Here is a 27,886-nt window from a genome sequence, read left to right as displayed (position 1 = left end):
TGTGAGAGCATCTGCACGCACACTGAGGCCAAGACATTTGGACAATGGCTTGGTGACAAGAAGGGCAGTAAAGAAGCCACTTCTCTCCAAGAATAACGTCAAGGATTGGACAGCAGAAGACTGTTGCAAAGTTATTTTCTCTGATGAAGTTCCCTTCTGACTGTTTGGGACATCTAGAAAATTTATTTTTCGTAGAAGAAAAGGTGAACGCTACCATGGAATCCTGAGAGCATCCTGAGAACATCCATGTGTGGGGTTGCTTTTCAACCCTAATTCTGCCCAAAAACACTGCCATGAATAAAGAATGGTATCAAAATGTCCTTGCAAAGGGTCTTCTTTCAGCGATCCATGAGCAATTTGGTGATGATCCGTGCATTTTCCAGCATGATGGAGCACCATGTCACAAATCAAGAGTAAGCTCGATGATCATTGCATTGAAATTTTGGATCCGTCGCCAGGCAACTCCCCGGATCTCAATCCCATAGAGACTGGGGACAAGCAGAAGCCCACAAATTGTGATCAACTCCGAGAACTAATAAGGCAAGAATTGATCGCCATCAGACAGGATTTGGCCAAGAAGCTAAAATCTAACATGCCAGAGCAAATTGCAGAGGTTATGAAGAACAAGGGTCAAGACTGTAAATATTTTTTGCCAATAAAAGCCTTTGAAACTAATGATATGCTTATCATTGTTTTTCAGTATACCATAGAAACGTGGAAAAATAATCTACAAATACTGAAGCAGCAAACTTTTCTAACAAACAAAAACATTGTGTCATTGCCTAAACATTTGGCGATGACTGTACAGTATAGTACAGGGGTGGTGAACTCCGGTCCTGGAGAGCCGCAGCCCTGCATAGTTTAGCTCCAACCCTAATTAATACTCACCTGCCTGAAGCTTTCTAACCCTTCAGACCTTGATTAGCTTGTTCAGGTGTGTTTGAGTAGAGTTGAAGCAAAACTCTGCAGGGCTGCGGCTCTCCAGGACGACGTTCGCCAGCCCTGGTATAGTATTTTACAGACTACACACTCACACACTCCTACTTTGGAAGCGAGGGTTTAGGACGTGAGTCGACAGCCTTGGAATTACAGTCCACCTCACGCTCGTCACGTATGTGGTTCAAGCAAACGCCTGTTGTGAATGGCTTCACATCATTCCAGAGTCGTTTATGAATTAAGTGTTTTTTTTTTTTTCATATTAGGGATAAACATGGAGAGTTTTGGCGGCGAAGTCCGGCTGGTGAACCCGCGCGCACGGCGCATAGTTGGCTGATGCTTCGGATTCTTTGTCAGTTTCTTCTCGGCCGTCAACTTGTCTCTCTGCATCCATACTTTTAAGAAGCGCTCTCAGGCAACTGCTGAATCGGCTGAAATGGATATGTCTAAAAAATTGCTGCTTTTATACCTAACCTGCTCGTTAGGACCTGTGAGTATCAACACTTTATCATTTTATCCAGTTTCCTATGTAATTAGTCATCGACGAAAGAAAAGCTCTCAAGTATTTAACACACCTAGTCCTCAAACAAATTGTCAGGTTCAAGGATATAAAGATAGAATGCATGCGTTTTTATTTTTCTTATTTTCATTGAAGAATTTTGATTAAACTAAACTAGGTTAAATTGTACTGACAAAATAAAACTTAGCAATGAGCCTTGGGTGAGCTGTTGCTCTTTTGCTCTTCTGTCTCAGAGCAGCAGCTGCTGTGTGTTTCTTTTCATAGAGCAGGGTTTTTGTTTTTTTGTTTTTTGCGGAACCGAATTAAATTGTAGAGACTGAAGTTTTGGCTTGCTGTTTGCTCGGATAAGAACGCAATCGATTTAAACTTTCCTGCATTATCCGTCCGAAATGAATCAAATTTATGATAAAAACTAAGCAGACAGGTCATAATTATGTGGATAATAGAGTTTCTCTTATACACTGAAGTTTTCTCTGACATTTTGATAGAGCATTCAGGGATAGTAATAAAGCTGATTTCCATCGAAATGTATAAAGTTGTTTATTGAATTCAGATTTCCTTAGGTCTAGCCATGAAGAGAGATGTGTGTGTGTGTTAAAATTATGCTTTATATTTATGATGATATTTATGATGCATCACATAACACTTTTTTTTTTTTCTTTTTTTGTGCTGCTAATGTTAGAAATCAAATCGTGTCCAGGGAAATCTGTCAGTATTTACTTTTAAATCCTTCAGGTTTAGTGCTCCAGACGGATACTGCTAAAACAGCATGCATTCACAGTTACAGTGTTACAATGGAAAGATTCCTCTATGTACAGCATGTGCTTACCATCTAAACTGGATGTCATATTGTTAATCATGCTATTTGAAATAGTATAAAGAATGATTTTCTTCTCTTTTTGTGACGCCATGGTAACAACCTCCATCACTGTGTCCATGCCAGCACTGTCCTTGATCATAGCTCCTTCCTCGCTGCAAACAGTAGTGACTCATATCTCTATAATGTACAGCTTACCATGCAACTGAATTTACTTCTGAATATGTCACCCCACGCAAATTTGTGACATTTGTTGCATTTTATGTGTGGTACAAGATAAGTCTGTTTTCACCCATAGTATTGATTGTTTTTTGTTTAGAAGTGATGATAATAAAATTAACCATAATTACATGATATTCAGCGTAATAAAAGTTAAATGGGATGCGTTTCAGGTCCAGTTTTGGTTCTTATTTATGGGGTTACTGCTGTGCAAAACAAGTTGTAAAACACTGCTGTAGATCACACATACTGACCGTTCAGTAACCAGAGTAACATTTGACCCAGATGGTTATACTTTCTGTAAGCATATGGACAGGTTTGGGAGTAGCCATAGCTCTGCTGCGACTTTTTGATTGATGCCACCTCTCAATGGCCTCATCTGTCAGAGAACCTGCCATAAATCTCACTGTCCTCTGGTGCTCTATGAAAGAATCCACGAGAGCACATTCTTATACAATACAGCCTACATTTTTAAGGAAAATTGAATACAGCTGCAGCATTGAGAGAACTTGACAACAAATAATTTATTAATTTTTCAACCATATAGATATCCAGAGGTTAGTCCTTTAGGGATTGACAGAGGTGAAAGGAGACATTATTAAGAGCTCAGTAAGTGCAGAAACTTATGCTACACTTGTTAAATTGCTATGTAAAAACAAAGGACTGACATAACTTTTTTTTTAGGAATTGTCCTCTCCTTCGTTAAATCTCAATGACACTCGGGAAAAGGGAGAGGTAGTGTCACATGTGCAACCATTTCACTTCGTTCTCTTCAAACAATAATTATGTGCCGCTTAATGTGATCAAAGGTCTGTTGCTATTCAGAAATGTGATGCAATGTTCTCTGAAACTTCAAAAATTAAGATGTTTTATTGCAAGTAAAACGTATCTTATGTTAGAATCTTGTGATTGTGTTATATTGTTATATTATATTGTTATTATATTGATTTAAACAGATGCTGTCTGTCCAGATGTGTGAGGTCATGTGGGAGCTGGAAGCGGAGAAAAGAGAATGTTTGTCCAAGCTGGAAAACAACACGTCAGGTATGTACCCTGGATATAAGTCACTATATGACAACTGTAGGCATGTAAAGACTTGATGTCTGTATATTGGTGATATGCACTGTAAAAATAGCCTGTTAAATGCACAGTAAAAAAAAAAAAAAGAAATAGCTGTGGTTGCCAGAAATTCACTATGAAAATATAGTGGCAGTGTTTCCGGTATTGCAGCATGACATATTAGTGTGTGTATATTTTACAACCATACATTTCATTAAGTGACAGATATTAATATACCAAATTCTGATTTTTACCAAAGATTTTGTATATGCCACAACGGTGCACTCATATTACTTATGAATATAAGAGAGTGCAATGCGCAACATGGTGGAATAGTCCTGCCTTCTAAATAAGAGCCAGCTTCTAATTGGTGAAGTCATCAGATCACTAACGCTGCCATGGTTTGTGTGGTGCCTAAACACACTACTGAAAGAGCTGTATTTGCATGACTGAAATAGCTGCCTGAGAGGCGTTTCAAAGATGGACACTGAGTGAAATTAAGGAAAGCTTAAAAGGAACTTTGTTTTGACCTTAAAATGCACTGATATCCACCATAATACAGGTTGTATAATAGAAATCCACATGATGAATCGGTTCATTGTAAGCCACCTGTCCTTAAATCAAATCTAACACAAAACAAAAAACAAAAAAAACAAAAATAAAAAAAAAACTAACCCAAAAAAAAAAAAAAAAAAAAAAGAATTTTTTTTTTTTTGTTTAGATAATGCTAAAACCATAAATTTGATTAAAATATGATCATAAGTGTCACACAGGGATTTCTGGAAATGTCTTTTTACAGTCTCTCCCCATAAATTATATGGTAATTCAGTTTTTACATTGCTAAAACCATAAATTTGACACTTTTTTTTTTTTTTTTTTTTTTTTTTTTTTGTTAAACCATGTACAGTTTTTCACATTATGTGGCATGGTAACTTAGTTAAACTATAGTTAAGCTGTGCTGCTTTATCTGCAAAAAGTCAATATTTTCCCCCTCATTTCTTCCCACAGACTGCATGCAGAGGAAACCTCACTTCTCATTACTGTAGAAACTGTGAATTGGGCAGATAATATTTGTTTTGTGTTTGTTTGTCTGATCAGGCATCAGAGGTTACAAAGGCATTGCTAGTTAATTATGCAGAAATGCGTGTTATGCACAAATTCTGTGAAGTGCGATCTTCACAGCATCTGTGTTTTTACTGTCATTATGATAAAATCAGTAGTTTTAGTGCAGTGCCTCAGCGGTTTAGTTTTACTTGCCGCAAGTACATTCAGGTTTTTTTTTTTTCATCACCACATAATAATTATTAAATAATAAATCATAAGATCACATATAACATATACCCACACAAACAGAATACAGTTTATTTTCTGTCACAATCTTTGGTTAAGTCCCTCATAGTCTTGTGGAACATTGTGGAACTAATGATGCTTATTTTAAAAATAACTAAAATTAAATAAATTGCTTTTTCACTTCAGCATTAAGGTCTGATTCTGCTGTGAAAATGAAAAACATGAAAAGGAGATCAACACTGATAAAGTTTTATCATGACTGTTCACTAAGGCAGACAACCACAGATGAGCTATGATAACACATTTAATAGCAAATTCTAATAACACATCACATATTGGAGTACCTTAATTACTGGAATCATTCACAGTGATTTGTGTTTTTTTTTTTTTTTTTTTTTTTTTTTTTTTTGTATGTGTGAAAAAGCTAAAATGAGTAAATTATAAGTGGACTTTACCAAGAGCTTAAGTGCCTGACTACTGGGCATGTACCTCATCAAACCGAAATGCTACCTATTCCAGCCCAATCTAATATTGATTTTGTTCTTAACTGACAATACAAAAGCTGGTTGTGTAAGTTTTAAGGTCTGGGCTTGTGCGTCAAGGTTGTGTGTTGTCATTTGTGTTTCCTGTGGTTTAAATCTCAATCATAAAGCTCCCCTGAGTAATATATCTGAGACCAATATGCAAATTGGGTTCTCAGACTGTGAGATGAACTTTGATAAAACGCTCTCCCACGGCACTGTGTTTGATTAGGTTTTCTTTGTCATGTAGCCCAGTCTGTTCTAAAATCTATAATGTCGGTTAGATTTAGTGGTGTAAACCACATTAAAGTCAGTATAAAATGAAAATTCTAAATGAGTGATATTGATCTCATTGTGAACATTCATGTTTCTTTTTTTAATTTATTTTTTTTAATCAAAGTTGAATGATTCGAGCTTCTGGTGAAATCACAGACTTCTTTGATGTATGCTGGACTTCTCCAGTCATTCAGTCTGCTTAAACCAGCCCCTTTCTTACAATTGACTGCAAGCTAACTGGATCAGTCAAGATGGATTTTTTTTCTTTTTCTAGTCTGTTTCTTTTGAATGTTTGTCATAATATGAAAGAAGAGATCTGTCACTGCTTGTTACATCATAACTTTAATTTATCCGTTCAGAGTTCCAGAACTGAACAGAACTAAGTTGAAATCTCTGAAGGCTAATTCACTGACAGACGGCAAAAAACAGATACCGACAGGGGTTACATAATGATCCTACAAAATCAGACGAATGTGTCTGTTGCCATTTGTCTTTGTCTGTCGATACATAACAGTGTGAATTAAGGCCGACTTAATGGATGTTTGATGTGTCAAGAACTAAAGATATTGTACAGGGCTATATCAACTAATTTAAGAGACAATCTAGACTCTCACCAATTGTAGCATGATTAGATGGCAGTATGTTTTCAGATATCTTATCAGTATTTTATTTCCTAATCAGTTTTTCTTCACTTTTGGATAAGGTTGTACAGGTGAATGGGATCTAGCATGCTGGCCCACAGCTAGGATTGGAGAGTTGGTCTCCATCCCCTGTCCGAATTACTTCAGCCATGTCAGTGATCAAAGAGGTATGTCAATATTTTTTCAATAAGTATGAAGATGCTAAATGTTTTCCACAAAACCTTTTTCTCACCTTGTGTTTTCACCATTATTCCACTTCTATCCATTCTTGATGGTCTTTTAAAGTCCTAATGTTCTGCAACTTCTCTGGAGACTTAACTTCTGAGAAAGCAAATGTCCTCACTATGACGTAATTAGCAACATAATAACCAATGTCACTTTATTTAAAGACTATCCCAAAGCCTTCTTCTGAGTTCCTCTGATTAGTTTTTGATAACGCTGGAGAAAAGAGAAAGATTGCCTATTGGGACCTGCTTCTGTAATTTAGCAGAGACATTGACACACAAGCTGTATTCATGAGACTTTCTCTGGGAAAAGCCTCAAAGGCCAATTACTTGCTAAGAATTCATGACCGCTGTAATTTATTCTGTACCGAAGAAAGCCATGGGTAACTTTTAATACTGTTTAGTAAGCCTTTTGTGGTTGTGTTTGGCTAATCAGGATTAGATGTGTATTTAGCAACTGAACATGATAGGGTAGCTGTAGATATCAAGGTAGCTGTGCTTGTTATGGATGCTAAGTAGCAGACGTGGTGATATCGATCTTGTGTGCGTGTATGTGTCTATATATTATGTATATGTCTGTGTATATTTTAAAGTTTGATCAAAAGAGAGAGTAAGGACAATTGTTACACAAGATTTATTTTTCAAATAAAGCTGTTATTTTTACATTTTCGATTCATCAAAAATCCTGAAAGAAATGTATCACATATCAAGCAGCATAACTGTTTTCAGCATTAATAATAATATGCATTTTTAATAAGTGGGTACCAGAAATATTAAGATCAGTATATTAAAATGATTTCTAAAGGATCATGTGACACTGAAGACTGGAGTAATGATGCTGAAAATTCAGCTTTTCCATCACAGGAATAAATTACATTTTAAAATGTATTCAAATAGAAAACGGTTGTTTTATATTGTAATAATATTTCAACTGTATTTTTGAACAAATAAATGCAGCCTTGGTGAGCATGAGATATATAGATGTATATGTGTATATATTTGTGTATGTATGTGTGTGTATATACACACATACAGACCCCAAACTTGAACGGTACACACATGAAATAATGTACTTTTTTTTTTTTTTGGGGAAGGTAAAAACAAAGTGTGGGTTGTTTAGAAAGGCAACATGATGCATTCTGAATTTATGCTAATGATTTATGTGGTTTCATATGTTGCTGTCTGAGAGTGAATGTCCATTTGAGTCCTTGACTTATTGATGTACTATTTGCTGAATGGCTGATAACTAAACTGCTTTCAGCAAAATATTACTAGCTTGCAGTCATGTAGATCACTGCTGACCTCTCTATTCTGCTAGACTGTCCAATGGACCTGTCAATCATACAGACCTTTGATGGACAGGTTTAGATTTGAGCACTTATATCATGCCAGATGTCATTAAAATGAAAAATTACCCTAATTAATTTTAGCATATGTTACCATGTAGGAAATTGAAAAAACTTGCCTTTTGTCAAAGTTAATGTATTAGCTTTTATTTTCATATTTTCAGTAATATTCTTTTTGATTTGACTCTACCTCTTAAAATTTCCCTTTATTTTCAAGCACACAGAAGTAAAAGCAGTCATTTTTGACTTTAGAAGTTGAAATAAAATATCTAGGAGCTGAGTACTGTCTGTAGCAGTTTAATTTGCCACGAAAAAACCAATGAAAGTATCTCAAGAGGTTGTGAAATTGTAAGTGAAAATGACTGTGGATCAATACGTTTTTCAAAGTGATCCTACTTTAAAAGCGGCAGTGACGTCCTTGTAATGTAGGGTCCATTTCTGTTATGACACATCATTGTGGAAAATACAGCACTTTTGGTTCAGCTCTTATAAAGTCAAAAAAGTAGCTGTGACACGTGGACTTTCGTCATGTCTGTGTTTTTTCTTTATGGGATCTCCATAAGGATGATACAGAATTTGAATTTATTTATTTGCATGTCCTTCTACTCACTTGTGCTTTCTGTTAGAATTTCAGCTTTGATTTACAACCACAATTTTCATCCTATGAACTGTTTACACACATCTAATAGCTTCCATTTCATATCTGTGTCTTGCTGAAAGGAGCATGTCTTTCCTGTGAAACTCCTGAGTGTTCTGAGAGCGTGCTTTCTGGAAGAAATCCCCCCCCAAAATAATTCTGATAACTATATAATCGAATGTGTTGATGGAACAATTTATGAACCAGAGAGCAGAATAAAGGACAAGCACGGACTCAGTGGACACAAAAATCCTCATTAGTTTATAGCAAACAGATTGAGGCTTTCTGGACCAAAGAAAGGGAACATTTGTTTTCCTTAGCACCGATTTCCCAGAAATGCTCCATGTTTATTGCCCAGAAAGAGTGTTTAAAAGACAGTTGATGATTTTTATCTACAGTTGTTTTATCAGGGTTCCTACAGTACACACTAGAGTTTACTCTGCATTAGTGATCGCTGCGATTATGCTGATTTCATCAGAACTACGTGAAATTTATGTCTCCATAAGTTGGATAGGATTGCTTTTGGAAAGCCAGTTCATTGTATTCACTTCTTTTAATGCCCTCAGAATGAATCAAGCACAGTTTTGTCCACCAAATCTTAATATATTGTGTAGTCTTCCCTTTTTTTTCCATTTGTAAGCCAAACAGATGTACAGTGGCCCTAAAAATTACTTTAGCCACATTTGAATCTGTTTGCAGTATATAGCAGAATATAAAACATTTTGGCATTTATTTTATAGAAAGTGTAAAACGACAGGTTTCAAATGATAAAACAATAGATTTAAAGACATTTAAGCCCTTTCTGAGTGTTCACCTGTGTGAATTTAGAGAAATGACTTCCATAAAAAAAAAAAGTCACTTTGGGAGCAGTTGTTGAAGAATAATTGAAAAAGGTTCAGAAAAGTGAGGTTAGTTCTGAGAAAAGCTCTAGAAGCATTTTAGTCACATTCAGACATTTTTAAGTGGTTTAATTTGTTCAAATGTATCCATTTGAGACCCCTGTGTGTAAAAATATAAATTTATTAGGAAAGAACCATAGCACTGATGCTTTGTGTAATCAAGCCTGAAGATTAAATCTCACCGTATTCTGTTCCTGTATTATCCAGCAGTAATAAAATACTTTCCTTGAAGCTTAATCTGTCCAGTGGTAGTATCACATTATAGATTCAAAACAATCTACCAGATTTTGTGTTCTGGTCTAATCAAGAAGCAATTCATTTTAATAGGAGCATGGAAAGGAAAACAAGTGTTTCAAAACTTGGCAGCACATAGATCCAGGAACATGTCATAAATGTATTTTGGGAGGAGCTTGTAGTGTCCTAACACATGTGAACTTTTTACCCAGGAGCTTTACAGCAAACATACAGTCATAAATCTTCTCAACTGTTCAGAGTGGTTTCTTTACTCGTAACTCAGACTTCAATAGTGCAGTGACCTCATGATCACACCTCATATAAATGTTCAGAAAGCAAAGTTTACCAAGCCAAAGCTGTTCAGTGTCACTTTACATGCTTGCAAGCAAAGGTAAACAAAACACACCTTAAAAGAAAGTTCCAAGTTCCCAAATTTGTGTCCTGTTGATTACCACAAAAAAAATAATTAATAATAATAATTCTGGGCTACAGTGAGACACTTTCAATAAAGTGAATGGGGCCAATCTGATTATTTTATATATATATATATATATATATATATATATATATATATATATATATATATATATATATATATATATATATATATATATATATATATATATATATATATAATATTTTGAATTGGCTTATATTTTAATTTTTTTGGTTTCAGTCATTTTGTATTTTCAGTTACTCATTTTAATGTGTGCTTTTTATTTTAAATTTTAAGTTTATAGTAGTTTTTATATAGTAATATACAGTATATGTAATATATTTCTAATAAATTCATTTTTATTTCAGTTTTTAATTTTAAATTTGTATTTTTTTTATCATAGTAGTTTTTAATTAGTCATTTTAGTTCTTCAGCTTAAAGTTTATTTCAGTTAATAGCCAATGCAACTTTATTTTCTTTCTTAGAATTTTTTTGAAAGTTATTCATCCAATATTTATATTTTATTTCAGGTTTATTTTTTTTGTTTGGTAAAGTTGTATCCAATTGTGCATTTTCCTCATGACAACAAAAGACTAAACCTTAAAACCCCAAACCGAGCTCTACGCCTCAAAGAATGCACAATTTTTAACAAAAGAATTAAAATCAGCTTCACATTTCTGCTTTTAAACCAAAAATTTGGCCCCATTCACTTCTCTTGTAAGTAGTACCTCAATGTAACAAGGGAGGAAACTAAATAATTTTTCGTAGGTGTTCCACAAATGCTGCTGATTGAGCTTAACTTGTATTGAACCCAGAATACTCCTTTAATTACCCGCATTCTTGCGAATTCTCACAGCAGTTCCACTTTTAGATCCGCTGTCATAATACGTCAAGCGGCTTGCGTTTGAAAGAGAAGGACACACCTACACACCCACCTTCACTGCAGAAAGCTGCTGTAATAACACTTTGCTCAAAGAGCTTTATCAAAAGCCCAGTCTGATTCATGTTTATACAAGTCATGCTACTATCAACACTTGTTCAAGGACCAAAACTTTACCAGAACCAGAACCCCCACCCTCTCTCTTCAGGCTGGCAGTGAATCTTGCGTAAATTTTTACATGGGCAAGCTTTAACCTGGAGGCCCAGCTTGTATCTCTGCATGCTTGGAGGCAGAAGACCTCTTCAAAGGCATGCTCTGAAATAACAAAAGTGTGGGTTGATTAGCTCCCATGTTGGTCCATCGTCATACATGGCACCGGCAGTCCTCATTGTCTTGTTTTTCGGGATGATGAAAGCATTCTTCTGACAATCCCTCATTGAAAACAAATCCAGACTCTAGCAGCAGTAGCTTATCTGTCTCTGTGCTTGAGATTACACATTTTTAATGCACTTGAATTTTGATGGAGCTTTTTACATGCAAAAACATACTGAATAACAGTGCTTTTGTCAAGGATTTGAATAAAAATTGAGTCATCAGAGGATTTTGTGGTCTGTGGATGCTGTTATGAGATGAGTAGGAGTTTGTGCTTTTATCTTCAGTGTATTTGACTAATCTCTTTATTAGTTAACACTATAAAGTAGTTCATATTTGATGCATATCTGTTGCAGGATGTGTGAATGTCCTCAATATTCACTTAGACTAAATATAGAATCTTTGCTGTCAGAAGTAAACATCATCAGTTATACATAATGCTGGCACAGTCGTAATGAGGTTTAAGCTATCCGCCACAACTAGCCAAATGCATATCAAACTTTTCAAAATGTTGTCTGTTTTGCAGTGATTGTTTTTTTTTTTTTTTTTTTTTTTTTTTTTTTTTTCTTTGTCTTGCTTCCAACAGAGCCATTTTCATTGGATGTGGGGCTGGTGTTTAACTTCAGAAATAAAACAAAACTTCTGTTCATTTTAAAGGTGTTTAAAGGTCTTGGTAAACTGAAAATTGCATTGACGCAATATTACTTTTAAGTTTATTTGTAGAGACTTTTTATTTAGAACAGACTGTCAATTAATTGAAGCCATGTATGGGTAAAAAAAGAAAAGGAAAAAACACCTGATTCCTTATCCATATGTAAATTCCAATGTGTGAAATGCCTCTCATTAGAGGCTTTTGTGGTTAGTTGCTAGCTGGTTTCGTGACATTTCATAACAAGCATTCTGTTCTAATTAATGTACAGCAGATTTACATCAATCCCTGTATACTATTGTGTTTCACTGTCCATAAGTGGAGCCTGTTGTATTCTCTAGAGGTTTATGCCTACCTTCTTTAATGACCTTATGTTCCCCAAAGAGCACAAGGTTCCTACAAATGAGAGTAACATTTTCAGGGGTGAAGTTGATATTTAATTCATGACTCGTCTCTCTAATTTTGAGGCAAATCATCCTCTGGGAATTTGTTAGAGAAAAATACAACCAGTGACTAAATGTATATTAAAATTTAACTTTTACTTTACTATTTCAAAGTAGTAAACAGAATATTTCCAAATGCCGAGTTAGACATCTGCATGACATTTCAATACTTTAAGTCAGAGGCAAATTTATAATCCTTGCCTCCTAATACTGGGAATATTTTGGGAGGTGCTGTTTTCTTAAAATTCCATTCCTTTCTATTCATCTTCTGCTGTGACATCAACCCCTTAAAAAAAACCTGGCCTCAAGTGTATGGCAGAAAGGTCATGAATTTGATAAGTATGACATGGACATTACATGTAGTGCAGAAAAGTGAGAGGAGGATCTAAAGGGTCATTATGGGAGCGTCATAATGTGTCCAGTGAGTAAAAGGATTTCCCAACTGGTATTTCAGGCAGTGATAAGACTGTTATTTTTCTTCCTTCACTTTGCAGAGAATGATTCCCTGATGATGCGCTTGTCTACTTTTTACTTCACAAAAAACAGACTTGGTGCAGAAATCAGCCCCATAAAGTTTGAAGTCCTCCAGGCCTGAGAGGATGTTCAAGCCAATGAGCGTTCCACGCAGTAATCAGTCGCTGAAATCTGCTGTCGCAAATTGCAAGGAAAACTGTTACAAAAAATGTCAGATAATTGTTAAATTTTGCTTAAAATAAATCAGATCACAAATTGTTGCAATATGCACACACAAAAAAGAGAAGTTAAAATTAAAACGTTCCATTTTCCAGTGTATAAAGATATAAGTAATTTCCTGTTGATTAATTCATTGGCTGCTTGAGATCCATGAAGTGCTCATTTGCTTTGCTTGTTTTGCAGTAATTGCCAGCCTCATCTTTGGCTGTGTGTTTTTTAGCAGTGATTATTGGAAGAATGAGGCTGTGATTCAGGGCCCTCGCCAGAACAAACCAAATGGGGGGGCATTTAATTTTCATAGGGGGGCACACTTTTTTAATGATCTGAGACAGACTATAACAACAACCCATATTAGGCTATAACTAAAATAGACCACAATAGTCTTGTTTTGTTCAGTTGTTCAAATAAAATACTTCACCGTATGAGCTCAACGTCTCTGTTTATTGTCTCTTAATATTTCCAAATTTAGCTAGTAGCCTATATTTTTTTGTTAATCTGCATTGTTCGTCACATACACAACACAGTGCCATCTAGTGGCTTTAAGTAACATGAACAATCAACGTAACGTATATCATTACAAGTCCAACCTAAAACTACACCAAAACCAATTTGATTTATGACTCTACACTTCATAAACATTTTCGGTCCTTCATTTCCAAGATCATCAATGGCCTGCAGCTTTGGCCCAGTCACAGCCACAGCGACGGCAATCACGTCATCACTAGTAGTAGGCCCATTCATAATTACACCCGCTGCTCTGTCTACGCTGTGACAAATTCTCCAATCCTACCATCTCATTAGCTCCAGAGTCGTCTCCACACACGTTGGTGTTGGTCAAAGTCGTCTTTGTCACCGACGAATCTTTAAACCACTTTCTTATATTCATACTGTAGCTTTTCTGTACAAAACCGCCAAAAATTTATTCTGAGATCGCATGCAATGCGCAGTTCAGCTGCGCAAAGGAATTACGCATAAACAATACTGTAAACTAAACTAAATGAATTACATAAATAAAAAAAAAAAAAAAATAAAACAAAAACTGCATATTGTAATTTGAATAAATAAAACTAACACAAAAATAACATATTAAAAGGTCTGCTGCTGGAGACTTGCCATTGGCTGTTGTATTTGAATACTTAATGAGGTAGGTCTTTGCAAGGTTTGGGTGCTGTTTTGGGATGTTTTAACAGTCATTTAGGAATATAATTATATTTTAAAATTATGTTCTGTGTAATAATGCGTTGAATAATGAATGTCTGAATCATTTCTGAAGGTAATGTGTTATGCATTTCTAATGTTACCGTTGTAGTGATTACTGTTCCTGTGAGCTAAGTTCTGCTGAAACAACATCACAATCACAATGATCTCAATCAATAAGATATATCAGACGTTAAACATCAAAAGAGGCAGTCACACTAAATCTTCAACGTGCGAAATTTTTGCGGACACCGCTGCGAATATGGGTGGGAGCAGGTCTCTCCTCAGTTATCACAACATGGATTAATGTGCTTGTATACTGTGTCTTTTGCGATGGTGTCGAAAGCGTTTTATTGTTTTACTCTGTCTCTCTCTCTATATAAATACATACACACTAAGCAATAAAAAATTATAAAATGTGTCCTCATTCAAATGTACCATCTGTTCCTGTTTCCATTGACACTGCGAACCATGCAACTTTTTTTTTTATTTTTTTTTTATAATCTTTTAAAGATGTGTTACGTAAAATAGGATGCTGCGCTATGGCTAAAATTAGCGCTTCCTTAATTTTTGAATTTCTGTACGTATCGATTTTTTAATGGTACCACGTCTTCAAGTGATGCGAATTCGCAGGTCAGAGTTCACCAAACTTGAACTTTGGAACGCAGCGAAATGCGAAATTTTTCGCATGAGCTTGCGTTTGCGGTCTGACGCATTCGCATGCGTATGAATGGAAGTCAATGGAACGAAAAGTGCAGTGTGACCGCCCTTGATGCAAGTTTGCGTAATTGTCCTGTGCATTACATTTAGGGGGGCACAGTAAGTCATTTGGGGGGGCAATGCCCCCCCCTTGACGACGGGCCTGCTGTGATTGAATCATGAATTTTAACACTCTTCTTTAACATATTTCTCTCTGTTTTGATCTACGTATTCACTGCCCTTTTGCCCTTTTTCCAGGAAACATATCGAAGAGCTGCACTGCCAATGGCTGGACAGAAATAAACCCAGTTGTGGTTGCATATAACTGTGGTTATGACCCCAATATCACACAGGATGGAAACGTGGTGCGTACATTTGCATTTTTGCTTTGTTTTGATTAGCACTCAATCAGAGGTGAAAAGTAATGAATTACATTTACTCGCGTTACTGTAATTGAGTAGCTTTTTTGTGTACTTCTACTTTTTAAAGTAATTTTTAAAATCTGTAATTTTACTTTTACTTAAATATATTTTGTTTGAAGTATTGTACTTCGCTACATTTTAAAACACATTAATTACTGAGTTAAAAAAAAAAAATCGCTCCCTGGAAACTACGTTAGTAAATAATGGGCAGGAGGGCAAACTGGCGCTAAAATCACAAGAAAGATGCAGACGGACAAAACGGGCGTTAATGGTACAGACACCGCTGAAAACGAAACCCCGTCATATTCTGAAGTTGAACTCGAAGGAAATGAAGTGAACCCCTGGCCATATTTATGCTTTATTATGCAGTGTAAGCTGCGCTTGCCTAGGGAGACCAAACTAGCAGCTTATAAAATCTCGACAAGACATCAACCCTTCGCAAGCGTGTAGAGGTAAGCTAAATAACTGCATCCTTCCATTGGTGGTTAAAATTAAGCTTTGACATTTTAGCAAGAGGTTTTGCACAAATTAGCCAAAAAGACTGGTGCGGAGTGTGCTATATATATCGTCTGCGATAATTGTTTTAATGATGTGCGCGCGCATTTATAGTGCGTTCTTTCACTGTGTGATTCAGTCTGCTAAAATGCATTTAGAATGATCACAAAATTGAAGATATAGGGGCAGAAAATTTACGTATTTATATCATTTCATATAGTAAATCAAAATCACACAAAGAATGCCGGCTTTTCCTCCAAAAAATTATCATGATTACATATATCATTTATATATGTATATGTATATGTGTATATATATATATATATATATATATATATATATATATATATATATATATATATATGTATATGTATGTGTTTGTTTGTTTGTTTGTTTATTTTACAACAGGTCAGTAAACAAGTTAATTACGAGACTTGCGTTTTAGACACCATATTGCCTGTCTTTGCTCTATTTCTACAACAAAAAATAATTCCAAACACAGCCACCAAAGTACAGTTTTGTGTCTCTGAGCAACATGACGGTGTTTCGTTCCTGAATGAATCAACCGTTTAAATGATTCGGTTCAATCGCAATGACTCACTTATTAACAGTGACTTGCTGGCCATTTTAATTTCACATTTAAAGTATCTTTTGATTTTTTTTTTTTTAATTAATTTCTTATTTCAAATGAGTATTCAACATTTTATGTCTTGTATATCAAAACATTATTCATGCATTTGTAACTGCAGGTTAAATGCATTCTTGTCCTGCACTAAACAGTGTGTAAATACTTCTGATGAAGCTTCTGCATTTCATCTGCATTGAAAAGATGAATCTGTTGATACTGATTTGCCTGGTAACAGCCCAAATGTCTTATTCTAAATAACTGATTCCTTTAATTAAAAACAACTAGTTTGAGATTAATAGGCCTATCCCAGGGGTGTCAAACTCAGTCCCTGGAGGGCCGTAGCCCTGCAGAGTTTAGTTCCAAACCTGCTCCAGCACACATATCATGTAGTTTTCAAATAAGCCTAAATGATTAGATTAGCTGGATCAGGTGTGTTTAATTAGGGTTATATCTAAACTGTGCAGGACTGTGGCCCTCCAGGAACTGAGTCTGACACCCTTGGTCCCATTTTTGCCTCCCCACCACTGTTAAAATGTAACTAAGTAATTTTTACTTTGAGTAAATTTTAAATGAGCTACTTTTTACTTTTACTTGAGTAGATTTTTAGACTGGTACTTTTACTTAAGTAAAATTTCATTAATGTAATGGTACTTTTACTTGAGTAGAATATTTTTGTACTCTTTCCACCTCTGCACTCAATGCATTCTAATCAATAGCAGCATATATTTCTCACAGGTACCAAATAAGCCATCAGTCAACTAAGGATAAGACACTTGGGGCAAGTTTTACTAACAGCTTGCGCCAGCGCAAACACTCTTTTGGTATTTAATAACTACTGTCAGAATTTACTAAAGACAGTGAAAAATTAGAGATGAAAAGGTGTGGACAGTTATTTTTGTGGCTGACCTTAATGAATATGGATTTGTGGGAGTTTCCATTTCAGTTGCAAAATTTACAGAAGGAGGGTATTAGTAAATTATGCGATGTGATTTATTATGGTGTTTAATGGTCGCCATTATTTAACGCCCAAAAAAGCATGTTTTAACCCATTCTACACTTGACTGCGATAGTTGCTATTTACACTGCATTTGGTAGACTACGTTAGTCATTATGGAAATTATTATCTGGCTGCAAATGTGTTTTTTAAGTTGCACTTTCTGCTGACATTGGCACTATGATGGTATTGCAGCCTAATTTGCCCTGTTTAGTTAATCTGGCTCTTAACATCAGTTTGCTGTAATAATTTAATCAATATCACATGAGCAAGAGCATGCTGTTGTTCCATAATAGCCTTGCTGATATTCAGACTAAAATATAAAATTGAGTTACTTACAACTTAGACACGATATTAAATTATTTTTAACAACTGGCTGGATTTGAAATTTCATACTTTCTGTGTAGTTATATACACACACACATATACGCATGCATACATACGTACATATATACACACATACATATACATGTATGTGTGTGTGTATGTATGTTACTTTGCCGCCGTTTAAAATAGTGTGTTCTATATAGTATCAGTGTGTGCAATATCCAGACATACTGCTAGTAATCTAAGCATACTACATTTGTCATGTTGTCATTATAATGTAATATTACATATAATGACATTATAATCCAGATATTTAGCATAGATATTTGTTGAGGCATCAGCGAGCCTCGCTTATGCGCCATTGAGTAGTTCACACATAAAGATTGCCGAGCGCTGATCACCTGCCGATTTTCCGATCACCTGTCAGCGAGCTAGTGGACTTGCAAATCGGGTTTAAAATCCTGCAGTGTGAAATTGGCTTTAGTGTCACGTGTGGTCTTTGTTTTAGGTTTTTTTTTTTTTTCTGTTCTCGTTTGCCTTTGTTACCCGTGCCTGTTTGTCTCTATGGATTCTAATTGAGTTCTACACACCTGTTTCAGTTCTGTTAATCATTCCTGGTGTATTTAAAACCTCAGTTTCCTCTGCTGGTCACACTTTTTTTGCGTTGGATGTGTAGCAGCCTTGGTTATGTCTCCTGGATAATTAAAGTGTCTTCGGGAAGCTACTTTGAGTCGTGAGTGTTGATATAAATGTTACAGTTAGCAATCATTCACTTTTTTTTTTTTTTTTCCTCGTAGGGTGAATTCCTGGGCTCTGTGAGAATTGGATACACTATTGGTCACACTGTGTCTCTTATATCCCTCATCATCGCCATCATCATTTTGTCCTTTTTCAGGTAAATTCTCCATACAGCTCAAAACATACCGCTGACTTCTGTTATACCTAAGTAAAAAAGGAATACACTTAAGTTGTATCGATGCACTTATTTTATTTTACTATTCTAAGTGCATAATGTATTATTTTGGAACAACTAATTATTTAAAGTGTTCTTTAAGATAGGCTTTAAGCTAATTGCTTTAGATTTAAATATTTAGTTGTGTTAAAATGGAACAACTTCACAAGTATATTTAGTGTACTTAAATTGTACTTTACATTATTAAAAATAAATTTTTTATACTACTTGAAGTACAGTTAGAATATATTTTAAGCCTCACTTTAATATTCAAGAACATCTTGAGTAGAATATCATTAGTAATGCATTACTAGTACACTATTAGTTTGTTATAAAGCTATTTTTCAGCATTCTAAAATGGTATATTAAAAAGTACAAAAATCATTCAATTAAAATGACATTTACTTTCAAATCTTTAATTTACGATATCTTGTGTACATTACTGTACTCAGAGTCCCAAAAGTCACTTTATTAGGAAATATGTCAGTCAGAATGTAACATTTGAAATTCATTGATATGGGATTAAAACAGTTACTACTGTCTTCTTTGCTCATCTCTCTGATCTGAATTCAAATGTTCTTCTATTGCAACAGCAGCTGATCTGAAAAAAAGAAAAGAAAAAAAACAACAAACAAACGACAGACAAATGCTGCTAATTGATTTTTCTTTGTATCAGTGATGGTACAATGTAGCTGGTTGGTAATATAATACACTAAAATTATATGATGTTGAAATGCTTGTGCAAAGTATAGTTAATAGCCTGTTACAATTAATGCATCATGTTATGTATTTAAAAGATGTTATTCTTTTACATATACAAACAAGTAAAACCAAACAACATATTGATGTATATGTATGCTTGTTCCTGAAGCATATTTGATACAATTATATTTATAATACATTATAAGTTGGTACAATGTAAGAATGCATTTGCATATTTTATAGACTTATAATGCATTTATGTGGGAGTGAATTAATGTACTTTATAGAATATTTAAAAAAAATTCAAGACATCTTCCTTTTGAAAAGTAGGCTGATGCACGTTCACTACATTCTTATACAAAAGGAAACATAAAATATTATTTTTAAGAGTAAGAGTAAAATAAGGATGGTTTCTGTAAATGAACTAATGTCACAAAGTATACTTGTTTTATCATATAACTAAGCATATTACCAACATACTTATAGTATACTTTTAAAAAAAATATTAAAATGCAGTTCAATACATTTTTAATGCACTTCAAGTAAGCATGTTATGAGTACGATTGTACTATAAATGTACTATATGAATTTCAGGTATATTTTAATACATTTAAGAGTACTTCTTTTTCACCTGGGTTAGACAGGACCTTCTCACATAAATTTTTTTTTCCCCAAAAAACTCCCAACTGATAGTTTTGTTGTCCTCAGGGAATGCCCACATTTTATGTGATTGATTCAACTGTGATCTAGCAGCGAATCAATGTTCTGCTAAATCATACTGGTGTAAAGCCAGATGACCTTGTTTGAAATTCCCTGTTTTATATCACATTTAACAATAATACAATGCAATACAGTGCATTGCGAAAGTGCACCAATTCTGACATTTGATAGGGTTATACACTGTTTCCATTATTGCACAACCCTAAAAAAATGGCTTGGTAGTTTGTAACCTCTAACATGCAGCTTTGCATTGCACAATTTTCTCAGTAGTAAATTAACCACAGTGGATGTTCCCCTCAGTGACCTCAGAGGTCAAGCCAGATTTCAAGTGTATTGAAAAGCTTCCTCTTTTGGCTTGCATCACACTTAACAGTTCTTGAGTCACACAGTTCATGAGTTATACTGTATTAAAGTTTTCATACACACAGTATATGAGTTTCCTGTGCCTCTTTAAAAGGCAGAAGACAAGTACAGTAGACAGAATGAGAGGGTCTCCTCTCAACACGAACAGAACATATGAACGAACAACACTGTATGCACACTTTCTTGAGTGTTCACGTGTCGTCCATGTGATTATTATAATGCATTGTCTATATACAGTATATGCAGAGCCTTTTACGTAGCCTTCAGCACATGGTTTATTATGCTAACACGGCTCACTATGTCTCTTTCTCTCTTTGCTTCTAAGAAACTCCACTGCACAAGGAACTACATCCATATTCACCTGTTCATGTCCTTTATATTGAAGGCTGTGGCTGTAATTATGAAGGATGTAGTTCTGTATGAGGTGGAGGAACCTGATGACTGCCACTACGGATCTGTAAGTGTTTTTTAAATAAGGGATAATGTACAGTCAGTGGGTATATTTGTGATAATGACTGGCTGACTAAGATATATTTGTGTATATATGTGTGTGTGTGTGTGTGTGTGTATGTATGTGTATATATGTATGTGTATAGTGTGTGTGTGTATATATGTATGTGTGTGTGTGTATGTATATATGTGAAGTGTAATCTGAATGTAATACATGTAAATATCACATGACAATGACAACAAATGTACATCTCGTCTACTATGGCCTTATTGGATGGTAAAGTGTTCATTGGACATGCACTTCAGAATCTCGGTGGAAGTGGTCGCTAATTCAGGAATTTTAGCCTACTGTTTTATGAATACTATGAATTCAAACATGCTACTTTCACATACAGTTTATCACCTACTAGTAGTAAAGTAAGCAAATTTGGCACAACAACAGTAAAGTAAACAATCCCACAGAAAGCGGCTTTGAAGAGAGGGGCGGGGTCAGCAGAGCTCATTAACATTTAAAGGAAAATGCCACAAAACGGCTTGCTCTGAAAAGAGCTGTTTTTGTCAGGGTAAAAAGGGTGTTTTTACACTACCATTGAGAAATTTTAACCAAACTATGTTACAGATTTTTCATTAAGACCCTAAAGAATCATATCAGCTTGTGGAAAATGGGCATCCGATGACCCCTTTGATATTTTTGACTAGAATAAAACCACATAAAGTACATTCTTTACATTTATACTGGATAAAAATATTTTTATACTTTATTTTGGTTGCATTCTATTTTATTAGTACTTTCTTAGCTGAATGTAACCATGTCGGGTGAATGCAATTGATTTGTTTTCTCCCTCACAAGAAACAAATAGCACCATCTCCACAACTGATACACTGTTAGTAAATTGCTAATGTAATAAGGTTTGCTCTTTAAATGGTGTTTGGCAAAGTGCTCTTTAATCTCATTTTGCGGCCAGGTGTAGCGGTGTTTGAGCAGTCCTTCAAGATCTTTGAAGAGTTTGTAAATGACCTCCCTCATCCGGATATGGCCAACGTTGTATTTACCCAACATCATGGTCATGTTTGGCTTATTTAGTGTCATTTTCATGGTTATTAAAACCATATGCAGTGTTCAAGTTTTAACAATTGTAAAGGGAAGACACTTTGTTAAAGTGAGTCTATTTGGCTAATAAAAAAGCTTTGATGGCCTGTGTGTAAAGGTTTAGTAATGCGTTCTCTGTGTGTTTTCCTGTATAAACACTCTTCATCTGGATCTGAGTGTTTTGGGCCGTCTGGACACAGCTGTCGGCCAACAGAATATGTCACATCTGTCACAACAGGGTGCTCAAACACTCATGATGGCACGGTATCCTCTCTGTAAACACACTTGCAAGGTCACAAAAACATGTTAGACATTTAAACGGCACGTAGATTATTCAGGCTCAGGTATTGTTGTTAATTAAAATGGATTTACTGTTTATTAGTGATTGTTTCTTTTGAAATCCTCCAAAGATTGTTTAGGGCTGTGTGATTATTGCAGTAATTGAAACCCTTTTAGGTGATGATTACATGCAGGACATTTCTGAACAGTCAACGCACTACAAGAGTGTCAAACATTAACAGACAAGCATACAGCTGTTCTTTGTGTTTACACTCTTTTTAATGCCCCTCTTTGGGAGTATTCCACAATGTTTTCTAGTGCCGAGCACATGCAACACACAAGTGCAAAGGCATTCCCTTTAAGTACATGGTAAACATGCAAGACCACAGTTCCTGTTATAATATACACAACTACATAATGGCTCTAAACAAAATCCTCTCTGCATTTTACAGGTGGGCTGCAAGGCTGCCGTGGTTTTCTTCCAGTATGGTGTCATGGCCAGTTTCTTCTGGTTACTGGTGGAGGGTCTGTATCTGCACGCTCTCCTGGCCGTATCCTTCTTCTCTGAGAGGAAGTACTTCTGGTGGTACATTCTCATTGGCTGGGGTGCGTATGTGCTCCGTGGCATTCAGATATATTGCCCCTCGGCCTCATAAGTCTTCATGGCAGGAGAGAAACACCTGCCAAATGTGAATGACAAATTGATCACTAAAGTCAATAGGACCTTGTGCATGTACACACTCAAGATTTAACAATTAACATTTCCATTGACGTCATTGTATAGTGTTGGCAAATGATTCACATGTCACTTTTCTTTAAATTTAGGATAAGTAGGCTCAGATCTGAATCTCAGGGTCAGTTAAGGTTTGAGGCTAATTGGCAATCCATTCGTTTTATTGAACTCCTAATGATCATTAGGCCAATTAAATAAGGAATCCCTGGAAGCATGCCTTCTAACAGAGACTCTAAATGTCAACATGCCAAAGCATGTATGTATTCAAATATTCACAATATTCATAGTCAGTATGTGTGTTTGTGTTCCAGGAGTTCCAGGTGTCTTCATAACTGTCTGGAGCATCACAAAAGCTTATTTACATGATATTGAGTGAGTAAATGTAACTTGTTCACTGAACGGCACTTTGATACTTTGCGACGTTTTTATATACACACTCATGGCAGCCATAAAAATCCCCTCTGGTTGTTGTAGACACTGTTACCTAAGAGTAACAATTAAAACCGAGTGAAGGATATAACTATTTTTATGAGTTTAAGAGCTCTTCTGCACACCTTTTGGCAATAGCTCCAGTATAGCTGACACTGTAAATTTCACTCAAGGCTGTTCCTTGATGATAAATGACATGCCTTCATGGAAGTCAGTAGTCTATATTTAGAGCAGAGCTCATGTGAGGAGACGGTTGAAAAGAATTTATGTGGATATTTTAATTTTCATTGCCACATTTTTCTTATGTATTTCTATGTTTGTTTTTGCATCCAATATTTATGTGGATTGTTCAAACAAAGAGTCCACTTTTTCAGAAGACTTGGCTCCCAGTCATTTTCTACAAAGGGATTTTAAACAATTATTTAACAAAGAGTTCAGGACATGATCTAAATCAGTCAGCTCTGAAAAGAGTCACAATATAAAGTGGCCAGCAGTTGCTGGGTTTTTCTGTGCATGTTTAGTTACCATAGTAACAGTGACTGATTGGCAAATCACTCTTCAGGATTCTTTCCCAGACATTTGACTAAGTAGTCCACACAAACAAAAAAAATTTAAATAATTTGTGATTATTTACCATTACATAACCACCTTTGGAGTTCAAGGTAGATCTGTCTCAAACGCTTCATACATTATTGCTTAAAAACATTTCTTTATGCAGAAAAAAGTTGGGAATTGTACTTACCCAGATGTTTTACTCCATTACTGTAGATTCATTCTATTATATTATTTTGATAGATGTTGGGATTTTATTGACGATGACCTGTGGTGGATTATAAAAACCCCTACATTGGTAACCATATTGGTGAGTGACCGTACAGCAGGATCATATTCTCACAAATATGACAGGTGGTGCAAAACAGTGCCTAATCTGTTGATGCGGTTTTTCTAGATGAACTTCATTCTCTTCATTTGTATCATCCTAATACTTATACATCAAAATAAAATCACCTGACATTATAATAAAAGAAAATGATTCACACCAGTACTCGTGAGTTTTTGTGTTGGACTACAGACACTGCAGTCTTACATGCACAATATACAGTGGGTATAGAAGAATCACCCCCTTTAGAATAAAAAAAGTTTTGGACAGAAGTCAGGAGAAAAAAATTCAAAGGCTTTATCAATGCCCAGTAAGCTCAGTGAAGTCTATAATGGAAGGTATTTAGTACAACACAGACCCTCCCTGGATCTGGACATCGCTCCAAACTGGATGAAAGTGTCAGGAGGAAACTGGTCAGAGAGGCTACCAAGAGGCCTACAGCAACTCTGAAGCAGTTGCAGGAATTTATGACAAAGACTGGTCATTGTGTGTGTGACAACAATATCACACATTCTCCACAAATGTGGCTTGTATGGGACGGTTGCAAGAAAAAAGCCACTCATCAAGAAAGGCCACATGTAGTCGCGACTTATTTAGAAATCCAATTCAGCTTAGCATCCAAATAACAGCATTCCTACAGTAAAGCATGGAGGTGGTAATATCCTGTTATTAGGGTATTTCTCTGCAGCAGGGACTGGAGCACTTGTCAGGATACAGTAGAAGGAAAAATGGATTGGGCAAAATACTGTCAAATTCTTGATGAAAATCTGCTGCCCTCTGTCAGAAAGTTGTCAATGGGAAGAAGGTTTACCTTTCATCAAGATAATGACCCAAAGCACACAGTGGCTGAAGGAGAAAAAGGTGAATGTCCTTGCATGGCCTCATCAGAGCCCAGACTTAAACCTGTTGGAAATCTGTGGAATGACTGTCATCAAATAAATAAATCATAAATTTTTTTTTCTTCTTCTTTCTGACATGTTGGTGTTATATCTTTCACTTGAAAGTTATGTTAAACGGAGTAAATACAGCTGGATAAAACAAATTGTCTCCGTTTTCATTTCTGGCGGCAAAGCAACAAAATGTGATTATTTTAAGGGGGTGGATTCTTTTCTATACCCACTGTAAATACAAACGTATTCCAACATATGTCATTTCTTTTGGTCTACAGGAGACTGGCAAAATCAACTCTACTTTTGATTCCCTTGTTCGGGATAAACTACATAATCTTTGCCTTTATGCCTCATCACATTGTGTCTTATGTGCGTCTGGTATTTGACTTGATCCTGGGGTCCTTTCAGGTAAGCAGCAGGGGACTGAAACATGTTTTTACCCATGGTTGTATTCTTTTATAAGCGTTGCTTATCTAGTTTGGATTCCCTAAATGCCAACAGAATACTAAGATTGGCCACAGCATTAGACTCACCGTGGGATCTGCCAGCATGTCTCCACCCCAGACATGCCCAGTGATATTTATTCCCTCCATCTTTGTGATGCAGCCAGATGAAAAAGTTGAATGAGGATATACAAATATGGCCTTAGTTCACCCAAAAATTAAAATTCTTTCATTTACTCATCACCATGTTGCCCCAAATCTGTTTGAGTTTCTTTCTTCTGTTGAGCACAAAAGATATTTTGAAGAATGTTGATAACCAAACAGTTGTCAGTAGACATTCTTCAGAAAGCGGCTCTTTTGTGTTTAACCGAAGGAAACCGGTTTTGAAAAACATGAGGGTGAGTAAATAACAATTTTTTTTTCCTACTACCCCTTTAAGTTCTTCAGACTTACATCCATCTTTCTCTAAAGCCAAATAAGATTAACCATTAATTTTGTACACTAAGATGGTAATTTCATTCATGTTTGATTTATAATTGAAAATTATTTTATTTAATTATCATTTGTTTTAAAATGTTTGGACTGAGTTTATACTTTTTTTTTTTTTTTTTTTTTTTTTTTTTTTTTTTTAAATACACAAACCTGTTCATTATTTAACTGTGATTTTGACTGTAAGTCTACCCTGCGGCAGCTCAAATTGATTGTCCTCTTTATTTTTCTTCAGGGATTTTGTGTTGCTGTCCTGTACTGTTTTCTAAATGGAGAGGTAATATCAGAATTTAACGTTTTTATATCAGAGAGAGAATTGTACTTGCCAAGTCATAAGTTTGGAAACACATGACTGAATTTGCTTCTCATGATCTTAAAAACCTTATCTAACAAAAATAATTTTTGAAAAATAGAGATATTTTACTGACCTCATACACACACTCTCCAGGTTCAGTCTGAGATCAAACGAAAGTGGAGGCGGTGGCACATGCAGAGATTTCTGGGAGCTGACACGAAGTACCAGCAGCCCTCGATGGCAAGCAACGGCCTCAACTTCAGCTCCCAAATCACTATGATGACAAAATGCAGCCCCTCCACACGCCGCACTTCCGCCTGTCAAGATGACTTCTCCGCCGTCTGAGCACTGAGTGATGCTCCGTCTATGACAAGACACACAAACCAATGAGTCTGTGCTCTACACGCACAGAAAGGCTGTCACCCGGACCACTTCCATCATCTGCAGGTTGCTGCTCCGCCATCATTCCTGTAGGAACTGTGCATCTCACCGCTCAGTAGGAACATGAGGGAAACCGTGCAGCTCATGGTGATGGTTTGGCGTATGATGTGTCTTTTATAGCCGTTCTTTCACACACATTGATCAGGAGAGAAATATGCAAGTAAAAGTGGACTCTGACATTTGATTGTGTTTCATCAAACTACTGACTCTGAAAAGCAAGTGACACTGGTTTTATAAGGATGTGATCAAAGCTCACTTTGTTGCTGAGAAGACTCGTTTGAATCATGGTTCACATCCATTGCCTCATTTTTGTGCATTTTTCTGTGCCCTCATTATGCTGCTCAAGATTTCTCAGACTCGTAATAATCTGTAAAGCTGAATGGTGACCTTTTGGGTCTCTAGTGACCAGGTTTTATTTTTATCTTCCTTATTTCAGGAAAAAAGTTATATGATTTAGACTGTCTGACATTCTGCTACAATCCTGTTTTCACAACCCAATTCATGTCATGTGCTTGTGTGTCTGTGTATATGTACACAAACGTCTCTTATCGAGAGCCATAAAAGCATGTTTACTTGTGCAGCAGAAGCATAATGTGTCATGCTGTATGTTTTATAATAGTGGTTTATAGTGTAATTGTTTAGTTAAATGTGAAAATTTACATGGGTTGTGTAACTGTGCACTTGTCGCATAAAAACAATTGCGAAAGATACATTTTTATGAGATAATTTTAGAAAGACCAATTTTGAATCCAAAATCTTTTTTGCTGTCAAAAGTACATGCGTAGTGTTAGTCATAGTTGCTAGCATGAAAATGTTCTTGCATGTTTGCATGCACAGTTCTTGTACCTCAGTGTGAATAAAATGTACCTTTAAGAG

At 35.7% G+C, this 27,886-nt stretch overlaps 1 pseudogene; it reads left to right on the top strand.

Annotated features, from left to right (window-relative positions):
• Positions 1-911: 911 nt before the first annotated feature.
• LOC109103057 lies at positions 912-27,884 on the top strand (annotated as a pseudogene).
• Positions 27,885-27,886: the final 2 nt, after the last annotated feature.

This window comes from Cyprinus carpio, chromosome A2 (assembly GCF_018340385.1).
Source record: "Cyprinus carpio isolate SPL01 chromosome A2, ASM1834038v1, whole genome shotgun sequence".
NCBI lineage: Eukaryota > Metazoa > Chordata > Actinopteri > Cypriniformes > Cyprinidae > Cyprinus > Cyprinus carpio.
The sequence above is the reverse complement of the archived record's forward strand: the minus strand, read 5'-3'. Positions and strand labels throughout refer to the sequence as shown.